At 48.6% G+C, this 24,677-nt stretch overlaps 1 protein-coding gene across 3 annotated transcripts in view; it reads left to right on the top strand.

Moving 5' to 3' along the window:
- Positions 1-24,677, top strand: part of CCR6 (C-C motif chemokine receptor 6) — a 54,615-nt gene that overhangs the window by 27,020 nt on the left and 2,918 nt on the right. The window contains exon 1 of one of the 3 annotated variants that reach the window (XM_036926485.2): positions 4,776-5,037. The exons of 1 other annotated variant lie outside the window; for it this stretch is intronic. The gene's annotated coding sequence lies outside the window, so the exon portion shown is untranslated. Of the gene's footprint in view, positions 1-4,775; positions 5,038-13,647; positions 14,396-24,677 lie in introns of those variants that run through there. One more of the 3 variants, XM_036926486.2, reaches the window with a different exon arrangement.

The following is a 24,677-nucleotide window of genomic DNA, read 5'->3' as shown; positions in this document are numbered from 1 at the left end:
GGTAAAAGGGTATGAAAAGAAATCCTGCTACATCATCTCTCTACCATCTGTTCAGATGAATGCCCTACTGGTGATGGAAATGAAACTCTCAAACTTACCAGTTTTTGCTGCTTTCTTTCACTCTGTGTGTCTTTTTTGACTTAGTAACTTTTTTCAACAATGGCGAATATTGTTGAAGCTCTCTACACATTCATGGTGACGCAGGGTGACTCTAATGCCTTTGTGGAAGGAAGGGCTTGCTCGGCACGATGGGGGGCCCATCACTGTGCATATTTGTTTTTGCCCTGATGAAAAATTTCACTGTTTCAGTGAATTCAAATTTTAAAGAGACAGAGACCTGACCACTCATTGAAACAGAGAGGCTCCCCCTCTGGTGGTTTATCAGTGAGCCCCGCATCAGCACTTGTGGGGAGAGGATGGGGCACGTGGGCACAGATGTTCCTGGATGCAGTGTCCTGTTAGGTAGGTAGGGGAGGTGTAAGCTCGGCAGCACCTCTGCAGAACTGTCCCTCACTTGGAGGAACGCATGGGCTCACAGTGGATCCTGGCATGATACTGCTTGCCCGAGGTTTGGCTGCTTCTCTGAGAGGTTTCAGGACATCTGGCTGCAAGAAAGACATGCATGTGAGCCTTCCTCCAAGCTGGAGGAGACTGTGCTGGTCACTGAGTGGGGCTGGGCTGGGTGAGTGAGGTAGTCCAGGGAGTGTAACGTTTGAGGGCGACATCAGCCCAGGTATGCTGGTCATAACGCTACGAGGTGGCTGCTCTGTTGGGGAGAGTTGGCCCACGGTCCTGTGGCTGGGCTGGGTAGGGTAGTGACGCTGACGGCTTCTGAGGGCAGGAGTCATTCCCACACTATTAATGGTCCAGAGCTTGGAACCAGAGGGCAGGGCCACAGAGGGGGCGCTGGGCTGGGGAGTGGGATGCATCCTTCCCCGGAGCTCTGGCTGCTCCCTGAGGCTGACCAACAGCACTTCTGGTGGGAGGGGCACCTGCCCAGGAGGATGGCACCAGGAACCTCGCCAGCGCCATGTACGGGGTCTCTGCGAGTCCCCTGAGGGCGGCTCTGGGGTCAGGAAGGTGGCGGTCCCTTCTCATAGCAGCTTCAGTCCCCACACAGACTGCAGCCTCCTCTGCTGTTCCCTCGCCTTCAGTGAGATGGAGTTTGACAGCTGGGTTGTCATGCTGGGGGAATGGAGGTAAGGGCTCCCTGCATGCCTGAGGGGGGAGAAGGGAAGTAACCGCCCTCTGGCAAGGCTGAAAAGGAGTGCTGGCAAATACAGCATGGACAGAGCTGCAGCCTGGACCACCGAGGGGTCTTACCCTGCCCCAGGCCCACCAGGAGCTGGTGTCTTTGCTGGTCATCAAGTTAATGGCTTAGAAAAAGAGAGTTCCCTATGTTGCTTCCAAATCCAAAGCAGCCTGGACAGAATGGAGCCTTCTTTCTGGTGGTAAGGGGTTTCAGCCGCAGATGCTGGGCCCACAGGGGCATCTCTGGAGAACACAGGCTCTTGGTGTTGGACTTATCTCCCAATCTCTGGCCCACGTGTGTCTTCTCAAATCATTTAGACTTTCTGCTCTTTACTGTTCTTAGCAATGAATGTACCAGTGCAGTGAGCCAGCGTTGTGTCTGAGGGGCTCTGCCTTGCTTAGTTCTTTTCATTTCCATGGGCTCAGATGACTAAATTCTTCCACATGGCAAGAAGTCAAGTAAATGGACCTGGAGAAGAACTCAGAATCGAGATCTGACCTCATGCTTCTTTGAGTATGTCAGCATCTCTTAGGGCAACAGGTAGGATATTTTGGGGTGGAATGGCCTGTCTTTAGGCCATCACTAGAATATTCTGGGACTGAGCAGGCTATCAGTAGCCTATTCTGGGCCAGAGTGGTTAGAAGGCAATGTAATACTTTTACTGCATCCTCTCAACCCAGTGGCCCTCTCTCCATCTTACTCACTTGGCTAAACCACAGCTCTGGTTGACTTCAATATTCTCCCCACTCAGCTCTATGTACCTACATAGCTGAATGTGTCTTGCAAAGGACAGCAAGCAATGGTGGTGGTTCGCCTAACTTTAAATTCTCAGTGACTCCCCTATTGTTGCCTGGAAGTTACACAATCCTCTAGCCTTTCCCCTAGATGGCTGTTGCATTCCGTTTCCTCACTTGTCAAAGCTCTTTTTCTCTCTTCACTTGGCTGATGACCTGGTTTCCTATTTCATTGAGAACACAGGAACAACCAGAAAAAACTTGCATAAGCACGCACCACCACACGCACCTGTGTCTTGGCCTCTGGGCCCACGGATGCCGCCTTCCAGTCTGCAGCTGCGGAAGCACCGCCCTGCTCCTCACACAGTCCAGTCCTTGGCGGGTGGGTGACTCCTAACTCCCTGGTCTGCTCCATGATAGAGCACATCTGCCTTCTCTTTCTTCAGGGTCATTATTTTCTCTTTTTGGGGTCATTCCCACCAATTTGCAAACTTCTCTTGTTTCGCCCATCTTAACAAAATATTAGTACCGTTTCTGTCTATGGATATTTCTCTTTCCCCTCATGAAAACTCCCTGAAATAAATGTTTGTATTCTCTCCTGTCTTCAGTTCTCTTCCAGTCAGGGTTTTTCCTGCACCACTCAACAACTGTGTCAAGGTTGCAATGATTTGCATGTTAAATCTAATAGTCAGTTTTTTTGTTTTTATGTTGCTTGATCTGCTAGAAACACTGACGTGGTTTATCATTCTCTCCTTCTTGAAGCACCTTTGTGTTTGGCTTCCAGATCTCAGGCCCTGGACCTTTCTTCTTGTCCATCTGTGCCTGCTCCCTTGGTGACCTGATCTACTTATAAGCTGATGACCCCTAACGTCATATCTCCAGCCCAGTGCTCCCCTCTGAACTCCATATTCAAAGAAGCAAACTACATGTTGGATGTCTCCATTGGGAGAGTCTAGTATATGCCTCCAACTTCTCAGGTTCTTAACTTCCTGGTATCTTCCTCTACTGCTTCTGCAATGTTTCCCGCCTTATTTAATGAACTTCATCTTTCTGATGTTTAGATAAAATACCTTGGCGCTGTCTATTGTGCTTCTACTTCTCACAAGCCCCATATCCAGTCTGTCAGCAAATCCCATTGGCTTTATCTCCAAAACAGATCCGCCATATCTCACCAGGATGGTCTCCTGATCCGACCTGGGTCCTCCAAGTCTTCTTCTAACATGGCCACAGAGTGATCTCCCCAAAGGTGAGTCAGACAGTGTCACTCAGAACCTTCCAGCAGCTTCCCGTTTCACCCCAGGGAGAAGGTGAAGCTATTACAAGGGGCTGTAAGGTCCTGTGACCTGGGTCCTGTCACCTCTTCAATCCCATCTCCCACTCCCTCCCCTAACTCCAGACATGCAGGTCTCTAAGATGTCAGGCAAAGGGACTTTGCAAGGCAAGATGTGACAGGGGAGGAAGCTACCCACAGAGAAATTAGGACAGCTGCAGAGAGATGTCCTTGAGGAAGCAATACAAGACCAGATAAAGAGCTACCAGATGCCCCTCCCCTCCCTCAGAGGTCTCCTTACCTGCTGCCTTGTCAGAGGGGCCATCCCTGTTCACTGTACCTAAGATTGCCTCAGTGGTCCCTATCTAACTTTCTGGCTTGGTTTTTATCCATGGCACTTTTCACATGCATCGTACTATACATCTTCTTATTTATTTTGTTTATTGTCCAGATCCCATGACTGACATGTAAATCCCACGAGGTAAGGATTTTGTCTTTATTCACTGCTGTAACTCATTTGCCCAGAAACATGGCCAGCACGTAGTAGGCATTCAATAAATGTTAACTGAAGGAACAAATGGATTGTGGTATGATATAAAGATTTGGAAGGCTAAGGTCTTATATTTTGAATCCTTTACTCCTGATTTGTATACACTTGGGAAAATTCACATCCGTTTGTGTTACTTCCTCTCCATCTGTAAAATATTTCGCTAAAATTGTTTGTCAGGATTCAATGAAATGATAAATATGAGTACTTTTTAATTTTTATTACACAAGTGTTAACTAACATTAACAATAATGTTTATAATCATATGACAGAGAAAGGAGATGACAATCTGATAAACCAGGGATGTATAATCTCACTGCAAATCTTTGGTGTTGCGTATCAAGGTCCAATCTGGGATTTTCCTCGGGCATTTGTAGCTTGACTACTGCTTATTTTCGACTAAGGTGGAGAAGTTAACCCAGAGCCTGCAGGCAAAGAGTTCCTCCTAAACTGAATGCTGACAGCTGCTCTGGGAATACGGAAACTCAGGTGTCTCTAAGCAGGTCAGGTCATGACGTAATGGCCACATGTTGTAGAAAATGGTTAGTGAAGCAACATGAATCTTTTGAGGGTGGCATTTCTCCTTTACAACTGGGTTATGCCTCTTTTTGGAGATGATCAGAGTCCTACAATATGTGTGACATGAGATTGTCTAGTCATTATATTTTTGCCTATACAAGCACAACTCATGTGGTTTTGGGGGGCTTTTTATTCTTTTCAGAATAGGAACGTGGGTAGTTGACTTTTAGGTAGTGTGTGGACCTTTTCAGAGAACTCTATAATCATTCTAATTCATTTGGAATTTCCAAGAAAAATAAAAAAAATATTCCACAGATTAATAATTCTGAAACAAAAAAACCCTATAGAAAATTGAAATTATCAAATGACCTAGTTACATAAACTAGCCTTCCTTCCTCTGCCTTATTTGTTACCTTTACATGATCTGAAGTAGGTGTTGGGAGAACAGAACTTGTGGTGAGGCGGCTCGCCACGCTGCCCAGCATGTGGGTGCAGAGGGAGCGAGCACCCACTTGAGAAGACAGCTGAGCAGTTAGTGTCGGGACGTCCGCACACAGGGGTCCCGGGGCAGCGATGCATATGCTGTGCTAATCAGCAGAGAGGCAGTGTGTTCACAGTCATGAGGAGAAATCTAAAGATTTAAGAAATCTGCAATTTAAGAGAAAGACCTGGCGGCTGCTCACTTGTGGAACAACAAAAAGCTACTTCTTTATTAGTAAGTTTTGTTTTATTTTGGAATTTAGAAAATATCATATCTCTTCTGTGTTCATAACTGTTTTATGCTTTGAAGGTAAAGGAATATTGCAAAGTTGGTTTTATCAAGTCAGATATTGATTGAACGCTTATTAAATTTTAAATGACTTTAGTCATGCCCTGGGGAGAAGGCAGAGACACCTGCTATGCTGAGCCTGCTGGGCGCTTCGCTCTCCTAGAGACTGCATGTGTGTTATGTTATGTGATTCTGATAACAGTCCTGGAAGGCAGGTGTGTTAAAAGAGTTAGGGAGATGAAGTCACACTGTAAGTGTGTAGTGGAGGGATCTGAGTCCAGATTTGTCTGATTCCAGAGTCTGTGCTCTTTCTATCTTGTAGTAGATCAAGTATGGTCATCAGGTCATCTGTGACAGAATTTACGGTGACTTAGTATTTGTGAAAGAGCTGTAGGAACATTTATGAAGACCCTAATAAACCGCAGCCACTTTTGAAGGCACAGCCATCTATGTGACCTTAACTCTAATAAGAAACACAGGTTCCACAAACCAAACCAAACGCAGTCTCCTTACCGTCCACACGTGCTGCGGGGCTGGACCTGGGTTACAGGGCAAGGGGTGCAGGTGGATCTGAGTGTGGAGGAAGCAGAGGAGGCGAGCCTGCTGTGTGAGGGGAACTGGGGGCTGACACAGAGGCGGGGAGGTATTCGGGGGGCGGGAGAGCAGGGCAGGAGCGAGTCCCCTGTGGATGCAGCAGAGAGGCAGGGCTGACAGACGGCGAGGACAGGGATGGGGGCATGGGCAGGCCTGCTGCTGGCTCAGCAGAGCGTGCAGAAGTGAACATGCACCCACATGCGGACATGCTCTGGGGTCTGCTTCTAGAGAATTCGCGATGCTGTAATTCATGGGAAGAAGCCCTCATGATAACATCATCTTTCAAGTGAAAGTGACAAATGGGTGGCTATCGGTTTCATTGTATTGTGGTTTAAGATATTTATGACATTAAAAAAAATAACGTTATTGCATTTATATGACAGTACTGGGGGCATCTGCTTTACACTTGCGTTACGTCTTCTCTTATCAAATGCTTGAAACCTTCTGGGCCCTCACTGACCTGGAGGTCTCTCATCTAATGATATCAACTCCCCGAGACAAGCCGAGAAAGAGGAAATGAATGCAAGAGACTGCAGCCAAAATAGTCACCACAGAGCCTGTGCCCACAGCCTGGGGAGCTTCTCCCCAGGGGAGAGCCTCAGGTGCACATTCAGATGTTCTGATTCTTATTTTAGGTACAGTTCTGATAAGTAGGGCTGTTTGGTCCCTACCCCAGAACTATTAGAAGCAAGGGGTTAGATGTGGGAAGGTGAACTGCTGGAGTCGGACACTGGCAATACTGAGGCATGACAGAGGACGGGATGCCATCAAAAGTTGGCATGGACAAGACCCAGAATACAGATAGGACAACTCAGTGTACTTAAGTTGGGGCCATTTAATCCAGAAGCAAGCAGTCCCAAGTATTTGAACGATCTCTGCATGGAACCTGGTACACTGCTGCCGAGGAGAAAAGCCTGTGACCCCAGCGGTAACTACAAAAGTCAGCAAAGGCAGAGCTGGGTGGTGGCAGCTGCACCAGAAGACACGTTTGAGCAAGAGTTTCACCAATTAGATCTCAAAGTTTAAAATATCTACAATTGCAAACGATCAGCCTGAGCTGAAAGTGGATTCGGAATGGCTTTCCCAAGCCCACGGTTAACGAGACACTGCCTGATGTACGCAAAGCATCTGGCCCCCGGCTCAGGGCTCAGAGGACAGAACGGCCGGCGCAGGCTTTGGATCTCAAGAGAATTCCGTATCAGAGAGGACTGAGCATCTCCGAAATAATACATCTCTTTTAACTTTTTAAAAACGTTTTCGACCTTTGGGGTGAAGTGGGGAGTTGGATATATGAAGAAAGAGAAAACTGAACAAAGAAACAATAAAGATGTACAACAGGGGGCAGGCTGCGGAGGCAGGGGGAGTAAAACGGGAGAAATGCTCGGACGGGAGCAGAAGCTGCAGCGGAGGCAGCAGCCAGCCGGGACCAAGGGAGAGCCCCCTGGCACCGTGGCCGTGCCAGGCTCCACAGAACCTTATCTAGCAAACGGCCCAGGCCCTGGGTGGGCTCGTCCATAGCCGTCTTGGGGGTCACTTAGAATTTGGGTGGCCAGGCCATGGTAGGCTTAATGAGTTACAGTTCATGCACTTAGCTGAGGCCTTGGATTCTTCCTGCTCAAATGTGGTGTTAAATATGTGGATCTCAGTGCATGGAGGTCAGCTCAGCCAGCATCTTCACTGTGACCCTGTGGAAAGGTGACTCATGCACAGCCTGCTTGGAAGCCCCTGTTCTAGGCATAGGAAACTATGATCCAAACGTTACTGGAGAGGAGACGGTGGCTCTGCTGTTGTGCTGTTTACAGTGTAAAGATGGCGCAGAGAGGGGCAGGGACCTTTTCTGACCCAAACCGTCTTAGCAGCTGCCTTCTGTGACTACCGGGAAAAGCAAGCTGTGTCTGTCCTCAGATTATCACGATGTCACCCTTTCTCATTTCTGTAGCACCTTTATATATCATCTGGCTCTTCCCATTAGAGAGAATGAAAGTAAAGGCTGAATCTAGGTCACTGAGGAGTGCAATGAGTCAGTGGCCCCGGGCCCTTTGCTCTGCGCCCCCCACCCTGCCCCCGTCATGCACAGTGAGCCTGTGGGGGGCTGAGGCCGTGGTGTGTGGACTCAAGGAGGGAGGCCGGAGGCTTCATTGTGGGCTTATCCACCATCAACATCACATGACAAGTCCCCCAACATGAAACGGATGTGTGGCTTTCAGATTTCTTTCTGGTAGATAAACAGATGTTTTAGTAAACCTAAAAACTATTGTCTGTGTATAAAATTAAATGAAAATGAAATAGAATGAATCAGTCTCCTTTGGGTTTTTTTGTATGTGTGAGTTTGTGCCTTTTCAGGTTCTGTAAAATAAGATAGAACGATTTGCATTCTCCTCCCACACGTGCTGCCCTGAAACCGTGGGCTCCCTAATAGGTTTTTTTCAGACTTTCGATGGACTGGGGGACTGGGGGGTCTGCCTGAGGGTCGGAGCCCAGCTGGCAGGGCTGCAGCGTCCTCTGAGCCCCTGATTTGGCAGAGCAGGTGGGAGGGGAGTCCTTCTGTCAGCCCCACTCTGTTTATTCTAGCAAACGGCCCTTCTTGCAAGAGTATTCTGATATTTTTAAGTAAGTCTGGGAAGAGCCACTTCCACTGGAAGTCAGTTTTAGAGCTACTTTTTGATGGTAATAATCCCCTTAGGTCGACAATACTGTTTCCTGTACTGAACCAGGGCTGGTGTTCAACAATTCCATGTATTTCCTGTGTCTGAGTTGAAGCAAAGCAGCATGTTTACTGCTCTGGAAACTGACAAGAAAAGAAATCGTGATTATGGGAGCATTCAGGCAGCGAAGAGTGTCAGGAAACATCTAGAAGCCTCATTTTCCCAGCAGTGAACATAAGTGGTGTCTGTGATAGTTGCTACAATTAGTGCTGTTCTTAGAAAATGTTTCCTTATACAAACTATGTATTTCCTTGTTAAGTCCATAGGAAAGCATAAAGACATAGAATCAAAATTACATTTCTTTTATTTCTACCTCTCTAAGCGACCACCATTATCATTTCAATACATTTCTTCTCAGGCTGTATTGAGAGCACAGTTTTGTCACAGTTTTTAATATTTACTTATAAATTTTGGTAACAATGTTGGTGTGTCTAGAATGTTGTGGTTGGAATTAGAACGTTAAATCTGGGACCTGAAACATAATTTTGTGGAGGGGATTGCTATCTTCATGAGGCCGACTCAAAGCTTAGAAAAACTTTGTCTCTCCTCCCATTTCAGAGACCCCCAGGTATTCTAAAGCTAACTGAATTCATCTTTAAAACAGCAGCTGTGCCCAGAGCCAGACACATGGGGTCCCACGGGGGTGGGTAGGGCTGTCCCTCCATCTGGAGAAGCTCACAGGAGCCCCTGCCCGCAGGGGGTGAGGAGAGAGTTCCAGCCCCTGTCCATGTCCCTGGGAGACATCGGGGGGACCTGCAGGGCACGGAGCACCTCCTCTCGCTGCCTCCCCCAGCCCGATGCGCCCAGACTCTCCCGCTGTCCCCGGTCCCGGGTGCCTCGCTGCACACTCCACCTCCCAGCTCTTCTCTCCGCCACGACCCCTGGTGCTCTGCTTTTTCGGGGCAGCTTCTTCCCTCCCCATTCCTCGGGGCCTGGCAGTAGCAGTGGTCGCCTGCTCTACTCTGTCCCACCCGCCACCTCCCTGCTCCTCAGAGTCCTGGTGTCAGGCCCTGCGACCACCCCGATTGCGCCCCCTGACTAGGCACCGCGTTGCGGAGTAGGAGGGCTCCTCCAGCCCAGTCCCTGGTGCCATTGCTTCCCCCAGACCCTGAGGGACCAACCCTCCCAGTTTGCTGAGGCCTGTCATGGTCTTAGCACTGAAGCTTCCACATTCTGGGAAAGTTTTCAGTCCCTGGCAAGCCAGGATGGCTGACTGCCCTAACATTGGCAGCCCCACTGGGAAGACCCCGGGGGTCCATGTTGGTGGGAAGTCCCGGCTCCTGTCTCTGTGAGTTGAGGGCCCCCCACTGGTCCATCAGGGGCCATTAGCTGCTCTGTGCCTGAGGGCTGAGTAAAAGACCTGGGGCTGGAAGACCTGGGCTTCACTTCTCCCGTTGTCCCCATGGCCGCAGGGACCAGAAGATTCCCACTGCAGTGAATCAACGTGGTGTCCTCTGACTCTCCAGCGTTAAATGAATACAATTTTACTCATGCCTGCTGTCCCCCATTTGAGCCTCACTGCCAATTTTTAAACACAAATTTTGTACGACTATCATCTCTGCTTCCTCAGTTTTTCTCTTCTTACATCCTTGTAGTGAAGTTTTCACTCGATGTTTGAGCTCAATGTTTGTCTGCAAAGATCTGTGAACACGAGTGACTGGACACCCAGCTGGTCTCCGTCCTGCTCTGTGGGCACCCCTTCGAGCGTTCCCTTGCCCGCCCCAGGCACACTGACTGGTGTTGAGTGACCCGTCCTCTGGTTGCTTCTTTTCTGGCTGTTCTCCTCACTTGCGTTTGTCCCGCCCCTGGGCCTGGGCCCCAGCACCCAGAGCTCCCACCTGCAGCTCTGGGTCAGTGACACCCCATCCCGGGACGGTCCCCACACCTCCTGCTGTGGCCCCTCCTGAGGACCCTCATCATCCTCGTCATCGCCAGTGTCACCCCCATCACTGCCACTGTGTGCCATGCTCTGTGGGCAATATGCCCTCCTGTGCCTCCGCTCTTCACGTGAATCCTTGACAAATGTCTAATCTGTTTTATCAATGAGGAGACGCCCGAGATCCACTTGGAAAAAGACCCATATGGGGCGGACATGCGCCTGACGTCTGGCAAAGACCGTCTGGTCACATGGCCCCCGTCCCTTCACACTCCGCATACCTTAAATGAGACTCATTTCCTTCCCCTTGGGTCACTTTCTATAACCTCTGCATAGAAATACATCAGAAACTTAGCCATGAGTTTCCGGTTCTGATTTCCCTATTGCGTCATGATGAACAGTCCGGCCTCGTTGTGGTCCTTCCCTCCTCCGGCTCCTGCTGGCTTTTCAGAATCCCTCCTGAGCGCACGGGGCCCGACGTCAGGGCTGGGAGCCTGCGTTCTTCAAGGTGCTGGGTGTCTGGATTTGAGGAAGTTGCTTTGTTTCTGCGAGTTTCAGTTTGACAGTGCTGGCGACCTAGGCTTGTTGTGAGGATTCCCGAGACAGAATGAAGGAAACATCAGCCTGTCGGCCCAAAGCGCCTAGATGCGTGCCAGCCGCCCCGCCAGCCGGCCGCCGCCCCACCCTGGGCTCCACGGGGCTGGCGCCGCTGTCCCACTGCAGTGCTTCCCCTCCAGGCAGGCCTGCCCGCTGCCCGGCCCTCCGCTCACACTCCCCCGCAGCCCCGTCCCTCCATCCGTCTCACCCTGCAGGCCGCGCTTCCCTCCTTCCGAGCTGGCTGGGGGTCTCCTTCCCCGCCGGTGGAGGCCAGCCCTTCCCTCTTGACAGGGGCCTCGGGGCTCGCTGCGGCGGCCGGTGCGCCCTCCCTTCCACCTTGCATCCCTGGGCTCACTCAACGCTCTGCCGTCGCGCGCCCTACTTTGTCCCTCTGTGTTCGTGCCTCCACCTTCAACCCGGGTAAGTTCCTTAAACGCGGGAAATAAGTCTCATACTTCCAGGTACCTCTTTAGAGCGGTGCACACAGCAGCATCTGAATCATTGATTTACAACAGGCGAATCAGGTCTGTGGGCTCCTGGCTCTTAGGCGGACAAGTGTCAGGCCAGGGATATCGGGGGCGGGGGCAGAGAAACAAGAAGCCCCCTGACTGCAGGTCTGAAGCCGTGGCTCACCAGGTAAAAGGAAGGACGTGCAAGTTGAAATTGTGAATTCCAAAATTTGACATGTCAGCATAGCTGTTAATCCCCCCATAAAATGCACTTTTTTGGGTCCCTACTGGGATAACAATTTGACAATTGGAGAAATGTTTTCTCACTTCTTTATGGAAGGAAAGAGATGGACCCATGTAGCGGCACACAGACCTCAGCCCCGCAGGGCCCGGGAATCTATTTGAGACGCGCCCTGCCCCCACCTTCCCACCAACGCATGTTTCGGACTTCGTATCCCCCACTCTCCCAGCCCCCGGCCCTTCTAACACCTGTTCTAATGCTGGCTTCTTGGGAGAGGGTGGTGGTGTTCTTTTTAAACAAAGAAAGTATATTTTGTTTTGATCTATTTTAATTTTAATAGATCCTCATTATTTCGTAAGAGTTCAGAGTAAGTTATGAATTGTCGAGAACCCTTCCAGGCATCTATTGCTACTTACTGACCCACCTCCGATGGTGACGGCTTAAAGCGATGGTTTATCATCTCCTGTGGCTTTGGGGTTGACTGGGTCAGCTGAGTGACTCTCAGTTGGGGGTGTCTCTCTCCTGCAGTTACAAATCAGGGGGTGGCTGGGACCTTAGTGCTCTGAGGGCTGCCCTGGGCTGTGTGACCCCCCAGTGGGCTGCTGTGGCCCAGGATCTCCCCAGAAGCTCTCCACCAGCCTGCCTACATAGGCCTCCCCACGGCATGGATGCCAGCATAGAACCATGCATTCTGAGAGGCCCCAGGGGGAGCCTCAGGCATCTTTGTGACCCACCTCAGAAATCCCAGATTGTTGCTGCCACCATAGGTATTGTCATTTGAGTCACCAAGGCCAGTCCAGATTCAAGCAGAGGGAAACTAGGTTTTCCCTCTAACCTGGGAGCAGCATCCCCCGTTCAGGGAGGACAGGAAGGGTTGGTGACCATTTCTAAGACTATCACAAGAAGTAAACATCTCATTAAGATACAAGCACACCAAGACCAGGTAGGTTCACCTGGCAGGTATCAGTGACCCCCGCACACTGGCCATGCAGCACAAGGCTCACGTGTCTCCTCAGAAGCAGTGCAAATTAGTACACTGTGGACCTGGGTAGTGGCTAGCAAATATGAGATCTGGGAGCTGGTAGATCAGGGAGGGTCGAGGGTCTACTGAACTATGAAAGGGTGTCAGCTTTTCCAGCCACATGTTTATCAGCATATACTGATCATCTGTGAGTCCGTCATCTTTTGAAGTTATCCACAGAGTTAATGATATATTAAATCTTTTGTCATTTTTTAAAGAAACACTTCATATAAGCTGTGAGGAAGTCAATTTGATCAAAAACCTTTCTTTACACAATTGTTTTGTGACATCGTTTTAATTTTTATAATGCTGTAAATTTTAGAAATGTGTTTATTTGTAATCTACACACATTTCCTAAGTAGGCATTTTTCCTTTTAAATTCTTCTTCCCTCTTTAGGAAGCCAGTTTGTACTCTCTGCTGAGTCTGCTGGCTGGAGCCTTGCCTTTGTTTTAGGTTTCAGAGCATCTTCCAGGTGCAAGGATCGCCCTCCTCAGAGCCCGGGGCCCGGCTGTGAGAGCAAACGGTCGCCAGGAAGCTCTGGACCACGCTGGTGGCCTCGGTAGCACTGGGAACGGCCTCACCGCACATTTTAAAGCCCTTCCTTGTGGCTATGCTATTAATTTACCTCACTGTCAGAACTTTGTTCTGAATGAACTTTTCACATTTACTGTCTAACTTTCAGACTGGAAAATTGTTCATATGAAATGCATAACTGTATACGATATGTCTTGCTTTGTATGTACCATACGATGTCTCTGCAAACGAGCAGCATAATTTTAAATCTGTGGAAGATTCCATAAGGGCGAGATCTCACAGGATCTGTAATGTGGGCAGTTTCTGGAGAGAGAAAAACAAAGTGGGCCTGAGCTTCCTAAGGCTGACGTGGAAGAGTGGCTTTACATTGAAACACAGAGGGGGTCCCGGGGCCCATGCATCCCAGAGCAGCAGCCCAGGCCCAGGTGAGGAAAGGCAGGGGCTGGCAGGTGCCAGGTGTCCCTTCCCCACTGACAGTCCTGACATGAATCGTCAATTGCTGTATCTAACGACAGGGCACTCATTGCATTCGTCACCTGCCATCTCGTAAAGATCATGTGCCCAGCTTTCTAAGGACTCCTGGTTTTGATCCCCGGTTATGTATTTCCCGAGGACCTGCCCTACTCAAGCACTGCCTTAGCTGCTTTCTGCGGACACACCCGGCCACGTCTCATGACCCTGCAGGAAGACCCCGCACAGGATGGGCGAGGGTGTCGTGGTGTGGGGCAGGGTGACCTGTCTGTGGGGGCGCGGCTTTGGGGGCAGGTCTGGCACAGGGGCCCCAGAGCTGCGTTGCTGACCAGGGGGCAATCACGGCCTTTCCCAAACACTACCACACCTTCCCAGGCAGCGTGCACAGCAGCCTTGCTCACCCAGGTGACGGACTGGGTAAAGGAGTGTGCATGTCCGAGTGCAAACTCACGGCCACACGTTAAAAATCAGCTCAAAGAGTCATTCCCTTGAGGAGCAACACCACACAGTCCCCCCCCGTCCATGAACTTCACCCCTGGTGTGACGGCGGTTCCAGGGAGTCACACGGTTATTTTGTAACCATCAGGACATACGTGGTTAATCATTTGCATTTGGTCAAATAGGCGTTGCTTTGGAAGTAGGAAGTGGAAATTCAGCAGCTTGCTTTTTGGCCAGTGCTGGCCTGTCACTGCCTTTTTTCTCAGTGGTTATTAACATTTCATCCTGAGAGAAGCGCATTGGTGATGTGGGCACCTGGAGCATCTCTGAGGACAGTGCGACCGGACAACCCACTCCGGGCCTCAGCGCTTCTCACGGTGAGCATGGCTCAGTGCCCGTCACTCCTTTCAAAAACATCTTAGCTTCTTTGAGACCCTGTCTAAGGAAGGTAGGCATGGAACTGCTTTATTCATATGAATTCCAGAATTCTGGTGCATGGGCTGTGTTTACATTTAATACAGCATATTCTTATTTTCACAAATACACTGTCCTTAATATTTTCAGTGAAAGTACTGTATTCTCAAGAAGTTCACTTTTCCTCTAAATGTCCAGAAGGTGATTTTATTCTGACTGCCTTGCACAGGAGTCGGGGCGATGGCTTGGGAACTGCTTCTCCGTCTGGTGACCGTCCACAGGCCATTGATCTCCAGAGAAACACAATTCTGTATTTAACTAAGCACATAAAAAGAGTTTGAAAGGCTAAAAAGTAAGCTAAGCAATATTCTGGAGGCAAAGCATAAAGTGATTCATGCAATGGAAGGTAAGGAGCAGGCACTGGGAGCAGCTGGAGATTGAGCAGGAAGGGGCTTGGGGGGGGTCCGGACAGAGAGATTGATCGGGTGGGAATTTCCGTGGGGCTCAGCGTAGTGCAGAAAGAGCTCTGAGCACAGCTGCAAATGTGGGGATGGTCGTGACACCAGTGTTTCTGACCATAAAAGAACACATAATAGTCTTTATAATTGTTGGCCGCAGATTCCACCCAAAACCTATGCCGTAGCAGAAAGTGGACAGTGCGGGCTTAGCACTCTCAGGAGACTGACGCGAGCTCTCAATTAAAGCTCTTCTTGACATGATTACAGATATAATTGCTGTAAAAAATTTTAAAGTTTCTGTAATGACAAGCTTCCAAAGAAGCAAAAGGAACCCAAAGAAAAAAGAAAAAAAATCACAAACCTATACATATAACATTGGAAAAAACCTTCTGGCTTCTCTCTTAACCACTCTTATTCAAAAGCAGAAGGAAGCCAGCCTAGAGTTTCAGCTCCACTGGTTTATCTAAAAAAGGATAAAACACGGTGCCCGTGATTCCGATGTACTGAGCCCGCCCTGCCCTCCCTGAGTACCTGCCACTGCAGTGTGCGAGATTCTGGTACCAGCGAGCGGTTTAAAATAAATGTACCACCTAAGCCCTCGTGGGAATTCCGCAGCCCTCAGTAAGACCCCCTGGAGGCCAGTGAGTTGGAGGGGTGAGTAAGAGAAAGCAGCCGGGTAGGCTGTGGTTTCTCATCTATGAAATGGGCGCAGTGTCTGCTTTAAGGGGTCTTTGTGTGATTGGAGGAGATAATAGGTGTAAAGCAGAGGCCCAATGCCCAGTATGCAATTAGAACTTAATTTACAGCACCCCCACCTGCCCATACATACAGGTGCACACACATGCACACAATAAGCACACACATATGCACACACCAAACAGGTACACATGCGCGCACAATATGTGAACATACAACACATACACATGCACACATGCAACACATACATGCATATGCACACAGAACATATACACATGCATACACATGCACACACAACACATGAAAGAACAACATATACACAGGCACACACTCATTCTTATTTTGTTCTTGTTCCTTGTCTTGTGGGCAATCAATATGTATGAAAATAAGGATGGATTTAAGATCTTCTGCTTTAATTTTAACAAGCTGTTGAATTTGTTAAATTTGTTTAACTTACAATTTTAACACAGTTTTCCTTGCTGGTAATATTTTGATAAACAAGACTAATGTGGCCTCATATTTCCCTTTTCTGGGCAGAGCCTGCTCTCGCCCTAGGGGACCAATAGTCGCAGTCGGTGTTGTCCCCTTCCTTGGGTGTCATCTGCCTTGAGGCTCTTGCTTCCCTCTTGCTGCCCCCCTGCCTGCTGCCACCCTCCTTTGGGCCCAACAGAGAGCGGACCATAATGCGTTTCCCTGAGACTTTCCACCAGTTAACTGATACCAGCTATGACGCTTGCTGTAGGGGACTCACGCTCTTTCCCAGCTGTCTCTGCTCAGGTGCCTAGAGAGCCACAAAGCTCTTGACATCCAAAGAAATACTTTTCTACAAGGAGAGGCACTGTGGAGGTCTGTGGTGGCCACGCTTGTGGTTTTGCTGGGGGAGAACAGATCACTGCCTGCTCGTCCTAAACCACATGGTTCCAATCCTTGCCTAGCCTCTCTGGGCCATTCCAAGGTTAGGGCACGCACTGTTAGGCATTCTGTTCATTTTTGAGTGAATTAATCAATTAGCTGTTAGTCTCTGAGACACTTTCTTTTGCACATAGTACCTTGCAAAACTGATATTACATTACATTAGGAAGCCACATTGTTTTATTGCAATAAAAATATAAGTTAACATTTTAAATACTATGTTAAAAATGTTACTCTAATTAAGTAACATCAAATTTTTCTTAAAGTAACACTTTCTTTTATGTGTGATAACAGAATCTTTGAAATGTTAAAACCAGAAATGCAGAGGCTAAGTTACCACTTCCCACATGCGTACATTTAATCTTGCGATTTTACCACCTGTGTCTTCCATTTAAAAGGGTAATATCCTTATTCGGCTTCAAACTTTAAATACAAAAGTCACATGAAAGTTCAACCTATCATTACGTGCCTCTAAAAAATGAAGGAAAGCCATTCAAAGACATGTTTTAAGAGAAGTTAATTTCTAAGTATGTCCACCATAATAAGAGAATCAATCAGGAGTTAGCTCGAGTCCTGTAATTTTTGTTTTATGCAATTACCTTCTGAGTGATTGTATAAACAGTTAGAATCTGCATGGAGTCCCTTCCCAGCTTCCAGAGGCCACATTGTGTGGTTTGTGGCCTTTGTTCTTCTTGAAAGCCAGCAGCAATGGACTGAGTCCTTCTCCGGCTTTGACGCTCTTCTCCTCCGCCTTCTGTCTCAGCTGAGAAAGACTGTCCACTTTGAAGGACTCACGATTATGTCAGGCCCTCTTGGAAAATCCAGGCCCCTCTCCCCATCTGCGATGTCCGTTTCCCTGTGTACAGTCCTGTGCTCTCAGGTTTGGGATTATGGTGTGGACATCTTTGGGCGATGATTCTGCTGGCCCCACACACTGCCCCTGTCCGTCGGCTTTGTGCATCTGTTACTAGGTATGAAAGTCATACGTGATCGAGGTGGGGACACGTGATCCAGGTGAAAGTGGAGTGAGGGGATTGGGCAGCTGGATGTGGCTGCGCACCCCCACCCCCCGCACTGACCCGCCCATCTCAGTGAGCTTGCTTTGAAATATAACTAAAGACTTCTACGACTAAACTTTTATTTTATATCTGTGTAGTTGAATATTCAAATCCAGATGCAGCTCTTCTATTTTCCCTATTAACTTTTTAAAAATTCATTTTATTATCATTAATCTACAATTACATGAAGAACATTATGGTTACTAGACTCCCCCTTTCACCAAGTCTCCCCCCCCCAAATCCCATTACAGTCACTGTCCATCGGCATAGTAAGATGCTCCTATTAACTTTTGATTAGACATAATTAGATTTGATCCATTGTTTGATTCCGTCCAGAGTATTTTCACACTGATTCTATCATCCAATATAATAATTATATTTTTAGGCCTCTTGTGATCTTCAGATCTGAGGAGTTTGCCCCTATATTTTTGTCTGTAGTATTGATAAAAATAATAGGCAGCATGTGACTGAAGACGGAGACCAGCATGATGCCAACCAGGGTCTCCCACCAGGCCCCTGTGGAGGGTACCATGCTGCTCACCCAGCTCGTAAGCCGTCTCACCCTACCTCACCTGGCTCATATATCCACATTCTGATTACTTATGAATTTCAGATTAGTCACAGATTTGCAGTGTCTACAGCACCTCTCTGCTCTGTAGTCTCGTGAGCATGACAGCCCAGGCTGCGGGTGTGGCAGCCTGATTCTCAGCAGCCCGTGCCTGTCCATCTGCAGATGGCCTGCTGTTCCCATGTAATGCAGTCAGCATGCTGCCCAGGATCAACACCAGATGTTCTGCCCCGACCGGAGGCGTTAAGCTTCCCTCTCTATGTAAATGAGCTGTGAGAGTTCTGACACACGTCTGTCCTCTGGGACTCCACGGCCTCAGTCACGGGATCTGGGCATCCCAGCTTCTGTGTGTCACCTAATGCAGTGACTGCCCCCTCGGGCCCTGCATGATACACAGCGGGCCGGAAAGGATTATCAAGTCCTGTGAGCAGCCAGCACCCAGGCAGGTAGTCCTATGAACCACTGGGATGGCCACCATCAACACTTCACTCAAAGCAGCTGAATACCAGAAAAAAAGGTTCTTAAATGCAAAAACCAGTTGAATAAACAATTCATCTAAGGGCATCATCATATGGTTTTGCATCCTCTTCCTGCAGAGGACAATGTAGAGCAGTTCATCCTACAGATCCCCTTAATATCAACTAGGTTTGTAGATGTATTTGTATACCCATCTGTTTGAGAAACACTGATCTAGGAAATATTTAAATTCAAAGCTTTGCAAATTGCATTTTTAGAATCAGTTGAGCTCTGTGCTCTTTTTTATATGTTCTTTGGGGACTTCAGAATCAGATCTGGCAAGAATGGCAGTGGTAGGAGTGTGTGCATAAAGGAGAGAGTGAGATTGAAAAATGAGGTCAGGCTGCTCCCAGCTCTGGTGACTTTACAGCTGCTGATGTGTTGGTTCAGTGGGTGACGGATGAGAGACCTGCTGTGTTGGCCTGCACCTCTCTCAGCCGCTGGCAGATGACACAATGTATTTACTCTCAGTTTGTTAAAGAAGATACAGAAATACCTACTTAAAGACTTGCAAACGTCTTTACTCTTACACTTTTCAGAGCAGAAAGGCCATGGCTTGTTTCTCCAGAGACATGGCCATGGCTGCTCAAGATCTGAGGTAACTTGTGCAAAATGGGTACAGGCTTCTCCACACGTTGTGGTGGCCCAGATGCCAATCTGTCACCAACACAATTTCCTTAAGATAGTTCACATGATTTCTGCGGTGACAGAGGTAGTTTGGGGCGGGCTGAATCATTTCCAGTCACTCTGAGTGCCTGGCATACATGTAAACGTGACAACAATCTGTTTATTGAGAACACGGATTTTTAACCACAATAGCATTAAATTTGCCATTATCCAGATTTGTGTGTTGTCCGTACCCAGCAGGTATATAGCACTTTCCCTAAGAGAGATGGAATTTACAGATTTGGGGTTACTGTGACTTATTCTGCCATTCTAATCAGAAATAAGAGAAAATGAAAGGAAATTAAAGTAGTGTCTTATGAATAGACATAATTCAGACCACCCTTCTAAAGTCTCTATGGGAATGCCCTCTGGCATGGCCCAAGTACCTGGGTCGCTCAGGCTGCCTGCTTGGCCCTTCCACCTACAGGCATTACAAGGCCTTTCCCGACACCGACCTTCCTTCCCTAAGAGTCACCGCTTGTTTTTCTGCGCCTCCCTTGGTCACAGGCAGACCACACAACCTCAGAATGACATGTCTGCCCAGCAGCATCCTGACCTTGGGCCTGCCTGGTTCACCTCTGTGTGTTTGTGCAGTAGGTATTTTGCACACCATTGTTGAGCTGAATTAAATTACGTTTCACATATAAGGAACGTGGCCCCATTCTCCAGCAGTGCCTGGATGCACAGTAGGCTGGACTGTCCCTCATAGCCTGGTGACTGATGGCGTCCCTGTCAGCTGCAGGCCCCTCCCCATGAAGGGAACGCCCCTGCATCCATCTGCCTAGTCCCCCACTGGGGAACTGCGTGCCCCCCAGGGATGCACTGCCACCCACCCGCTCCCACCTTGCCCGGTCACCTCTAGGGGAGGCCGTGTCCCCACTCTCGTGCCTGCCTCTCCTGCTGCGCTCCCGCACCCCCACTACTTACCTGGCCCCACCGCTTCCCACAGGTAATGTCCTCAGGGTCCTTGCCAGTCCCGCTTGCTCCGTGAGCCTGCTGCTGTCCGACCCAGTGTGCAGTTACTGTAGGATTAGCTTTATTGGGATATAATTCACACACAATCAGCACCACCAATCTGAAGTCTATAAAATTCAGTGGGTCTTGACACCATCACCACAGCCCTGAGGGGATCATTTCCCTCGCCACAAAGAGGTCCCTTTGTCCCGTCAGCCCATCTCTTCTCATCCCTGAACCCACAACCATCACTGACTTGATTTCCGCCACTATTGTTTCGTCTTTTGTAGAACTTCATGTAAATATAAATGGAATAACGCAGCCCCTGGTCTCATGTGTCTGGATTCCCAGCAAAATGCACCGGGGTCAGCCGTGCCGGCGCATGTTTCTGCATTCTGTTCTGTCTGCTGGGGACGCTGTTCTACTCCGTGGACATAGCCCGATGTCCTTATCTGTTCACCAGCTGGTGGGTACTGGGGCTCTTTCCAGTTTGGGGCTTTTGAGAACCAACCTGCTGTGGGCATTCATGTGTGAGTCTTTCATTTCACTTCCCTTGGGTGAATACACGGGAGTCGGTTGCTGGTTCACACGGAGTGCGCGTTAAGCTGTAGGAGGATCTCCAAGTGGCCGCGTGATTTTCCACCCCACAGGGTGCAAGAGCCCCGGCAGTTCCACTGTTCACAGCTCTCGCCTTCTCTGTCTTTTTAATTCTATCCCTTCTGGCGGGTGAGAAGGGACATCTCCTGGCATTTTAATCTGCATTTCCCTGATTCATGACATTAAGACTTTCCTTGTGCTTATTGCAAACTTTTTGCCTGTTTCTTGTTGAGCTGTGTATTTTCTTGACACTGAGGTGTATGAGTTCTTTGTGTATTCTGGATATGGTCCATAATCAGATTTACAATTTTTCCCCATGGATTGGTCTGTTTTTTTCATTTTCTTAAGTGTATTTCAAATGCAAGAAGTTTTTAATGCTGATCAATTACAATATATCGATTTTTTTAAATAGTTCATGCCTTTTGCAATTTATGTAAAAATATCTCTTCTGTTCCTAAGGGCACAGAGGTATTCTCCTGTGCCTGCTTTTAAACGTCTTAGGGTTTTAGTTTTCACATTAGTTCTATAAGTCATTTTGAGATTTTTTTTTTTGCCTCTAGTGTGAGATAAGCAGTAAGGGTCAACTTTTTATGCAGGAATATGCAGTTGTTTCAGTGCCGTTTATTGCAAAGACTGTTTTTTCCTGTTGAATTACCCTGGCATATTAGTTAAGAATCACATGACCATTTGTGTGTGGGGTTATTTATTTCTGGTCTCTCTATTCTGATCCTATGATTTGTGTATCTACCCTTACCAATGCCACATGACTCCTAGAGCTTCTAGAAAGTCTTGAATTCAGGTAAGCTAAGCCCTACAATTTTGTTCTCTTTCAAAATTGTTTTGTGTCTTCCAAGTCTCTTGAATTTTTGTATCAATTTTAGAATTAACCTATCAATTTCTACAAAAAAGTCCCTATCACAATTTTGATTTTGATTATGTTGTATCTGCAGATCCACTTGGAGAAAACTAGTATCTTAACAATAATGAATTGTTTAATTCTGATTATGATGTATTTCTCCATTCATTTAGATGTTATTTATTTTTTCTCAACATTTTATGGTTTGCAGCACAGAAATCTTATATACCTCTTACTAGATGCATTTGTAAATATTTCATTTTTTTGATGCTATTATATTTCTCTTTCAGTTTCAATTTGCAAATGTCCTAACTGCTCCTAGGGTTTAGCACTGCAGTTGATTTGTGTATGTGAACAGTGTCTGACCTGATGTTAATCAGAATCAGGGTATTTTTCATTTTACATATTGTATATTTCATCTGTAGAATCTTTATTTGGGCCTTTTTTGTATTTTATAAGGTATCTTATTATTATGAAGATGATACTTTCTTCATCATGTTTTTGCTTCCCCTCCCTTCTGGAACATATGGAATATATTTATAGTAGCTCTTAGAGCATCTTTGCTGCTAATTCTATTATCTCTGTCTTTTTTAGTTTTCATGTAGATTATGACTTATATTTTCTTGCTTCTTTACATGTCTGTGTCTTGGTTTGAGCTGCCATAAGAAATTATCACAGACTGGGCGGCTCAGACAGCAAGCAGGCACCTCTCGCAGTTCTGGAGGCTGGAAGCCCCAGACAGACCCGGGGCCTGGTGAGGACCCCTTCTGGTCAGCAGCTCCTCGCCTTGTCCTCACGTGGCAGAGAGAGGCAGCCAGCTCCCTGTGTCTCTCCTGAGACACCAATGCCACTCACAAGGGGGGCCCAATGCCAAGGGCCAGCACGTGGGGGGTGAGGCTTCAGCAGATGGATTTTGGGGCGACACAAGCATTCAGCCTACAATTGTTTGGAAAATTCTGTTTGGATACCCGACATCAGAAACTTTATGTTATTGAATGAAGGCTGGCTTTTGTTAGATTTCTTTAAATAATCTTGGGTTTTGTTCTGGAAAGTAGTTGTATTATTAGAATCAGACATCTTTTATACGTTCTTATGGCAGGTCCAGAGCAGCATCTTATGTAGGGTTATTTTAGCCGTGTCACCCCCAGAGTGGCCCCTTCTGAGGATGCCCCCCAGCACCCTGTGACTGAGGAGGTGTTGCTGCGGCTCCAGCCTGCAGGGCTCTGAGGACGCTGGGTCCCCTTTCTGCTAGCTCTTTTCCTGGGGTCTATTGCTTTCTCTAAGGGACGCCTCCCAGCGGCTGTCCCCACCTGCCTGCGGGCCGCTCCCCTCTCTGTCACAGGGGGGCTGCTTGGCCTCCCTGAGCTCCGGCCCGGGCCCCTTGGCACAGCGAGCCCGCCGTTCCCAGGTCAGGGTGCACCCCTGCTCCGTGCTTGGACACTGCTTCCAGCGTGGACGGGGGCTTTTCGGGGCTCAGGCCAGGGCCCACTTGTGCTGGGACCACAGTCCTGTGGCGTCTTTGGCCCCAGATCCAACAGCGGCCGGGGGTGCATCGTCCCGGCCTCCTGCCTGTGTGGTGTGGCCACCTGGCCTCGCGACTGCCACGGCCAAAGGGCAAGTGCGTAATCGTGGTTTGACCGACATGTTTAATCGGAGGATCGGGCTGATGTGCGGCTCCTCCCAGGTGCTCCCAGCAGGAGGCCTCATGCCATGCTTCTGGAACAGACGGCAAGGGGCGTGCCTGCAGCCATTGTCCTATCCGGGCGGGGACTGGGGGCGGCAGGGACTCGCTGGGCAGGTGATGGCTCTGGGGGCAGCGGGTGGAGGCGCCCATCCACGACCGGGTGGCCATGCAGTGAGAAGCCGAGGAAAGCCGAGGGCACCTGGGCAGCCCCTCCCCACGAGGAGGAGCTGGCGTGGCCGGGTGGTCCTGGGCAAGGTGCACCTTCTCTGCCTACAGACCGAGGCCTGCGTTTCTGTTGTTTCGCCCCCTTGGCCTGCCAGGTGGTGAGGGGCAGGACAGAGGAAGGGAATTAACGCACATTCAATGCAATTATCCGAGGATCCCAGGCCAGGGATTTGGGGTGGGGAGCTCATCAGGTGGGAATGACAACAGCAGACGAAGGGCAGCGAGTGTGAGGGTCGCTAAGCTCTCTCGTTCCTTTCTGAGTTTCAAATGACAGAGTTTAGCGTCCCTCACTCTGAGACCCTAGCACCACACTTTACTTGTGCCCAGGCGGACTTCTCAGGCCTGGCCTCACACTCCGCCCCCTGGCATTTCCAGCACATCACTTGTTCCGCAAATGTTGCTTGATAACAGTCGGCCTGACTGGGCCCAGCCGGTCGCATGGCCGCTTCACAGATGCACCATGCCCTCCCTGGTCAGCAGGAGCCAACCAGTCACCTACAGGGGGTCACCTTCCCTGCCACCCCCTTGCCTGCAGCCTGCCCGTTCTCCACAGACCAAGAGTAGCCCTGTCCACCCAGCCTTTCCTAACCAGGCCAACCTTAGCATTTCTTCCCAACCTCTGCTTTCTAACAATTACGATGTGTCTGCCCCAGCAGATTAGTGATTGTTAACTAGAATGTACACTGAAACTATCTATGGTTTTTAAGAAATACATATACTTAACTACTGTCTTTCCAGGCCAGAGACTTATTCAGTGTAGCTTGAGAATAACCCTCATATTAAAACCTTAAAAAACTTCAGCAGTGTCTCTCAGCTGTCCACACAGGTGCAAATCCCTGAAGTATATTGTAAACAACTTGCAGACTAAGACTATACATAATAAGTATTCTGGACACATGGCACTTCTATAGATTTTGATGAGTGGAATCCTGTTAGATGTAATTAAATTGAATTTTGCATCAAGATTTCGTGCAGATCAAAGTTTGTGGCTTTGCTGTTGTCACCCTTCTTTAAGCTAGAGCTCAGGGACTGACGGACCGCAGCCATGGAACCCA

This window comes from Manis pentadactyla, chromosome 12, assembly GCF_030020395.1.
Source record: "Manis pentadactyla isolate mManPen7 chromosome 12, mManPen7.hap1, whole genome shotgun sequence".
NCBI classification, from domain to species: Eukaryota; Metazoa; Chordata; class Mammalia; order Pholidota; family Manidae; genus Manis; species Manis pentadactyla.
This window is presented reverse-complemented; position numbering and strand designations above follow the sequence as displayed.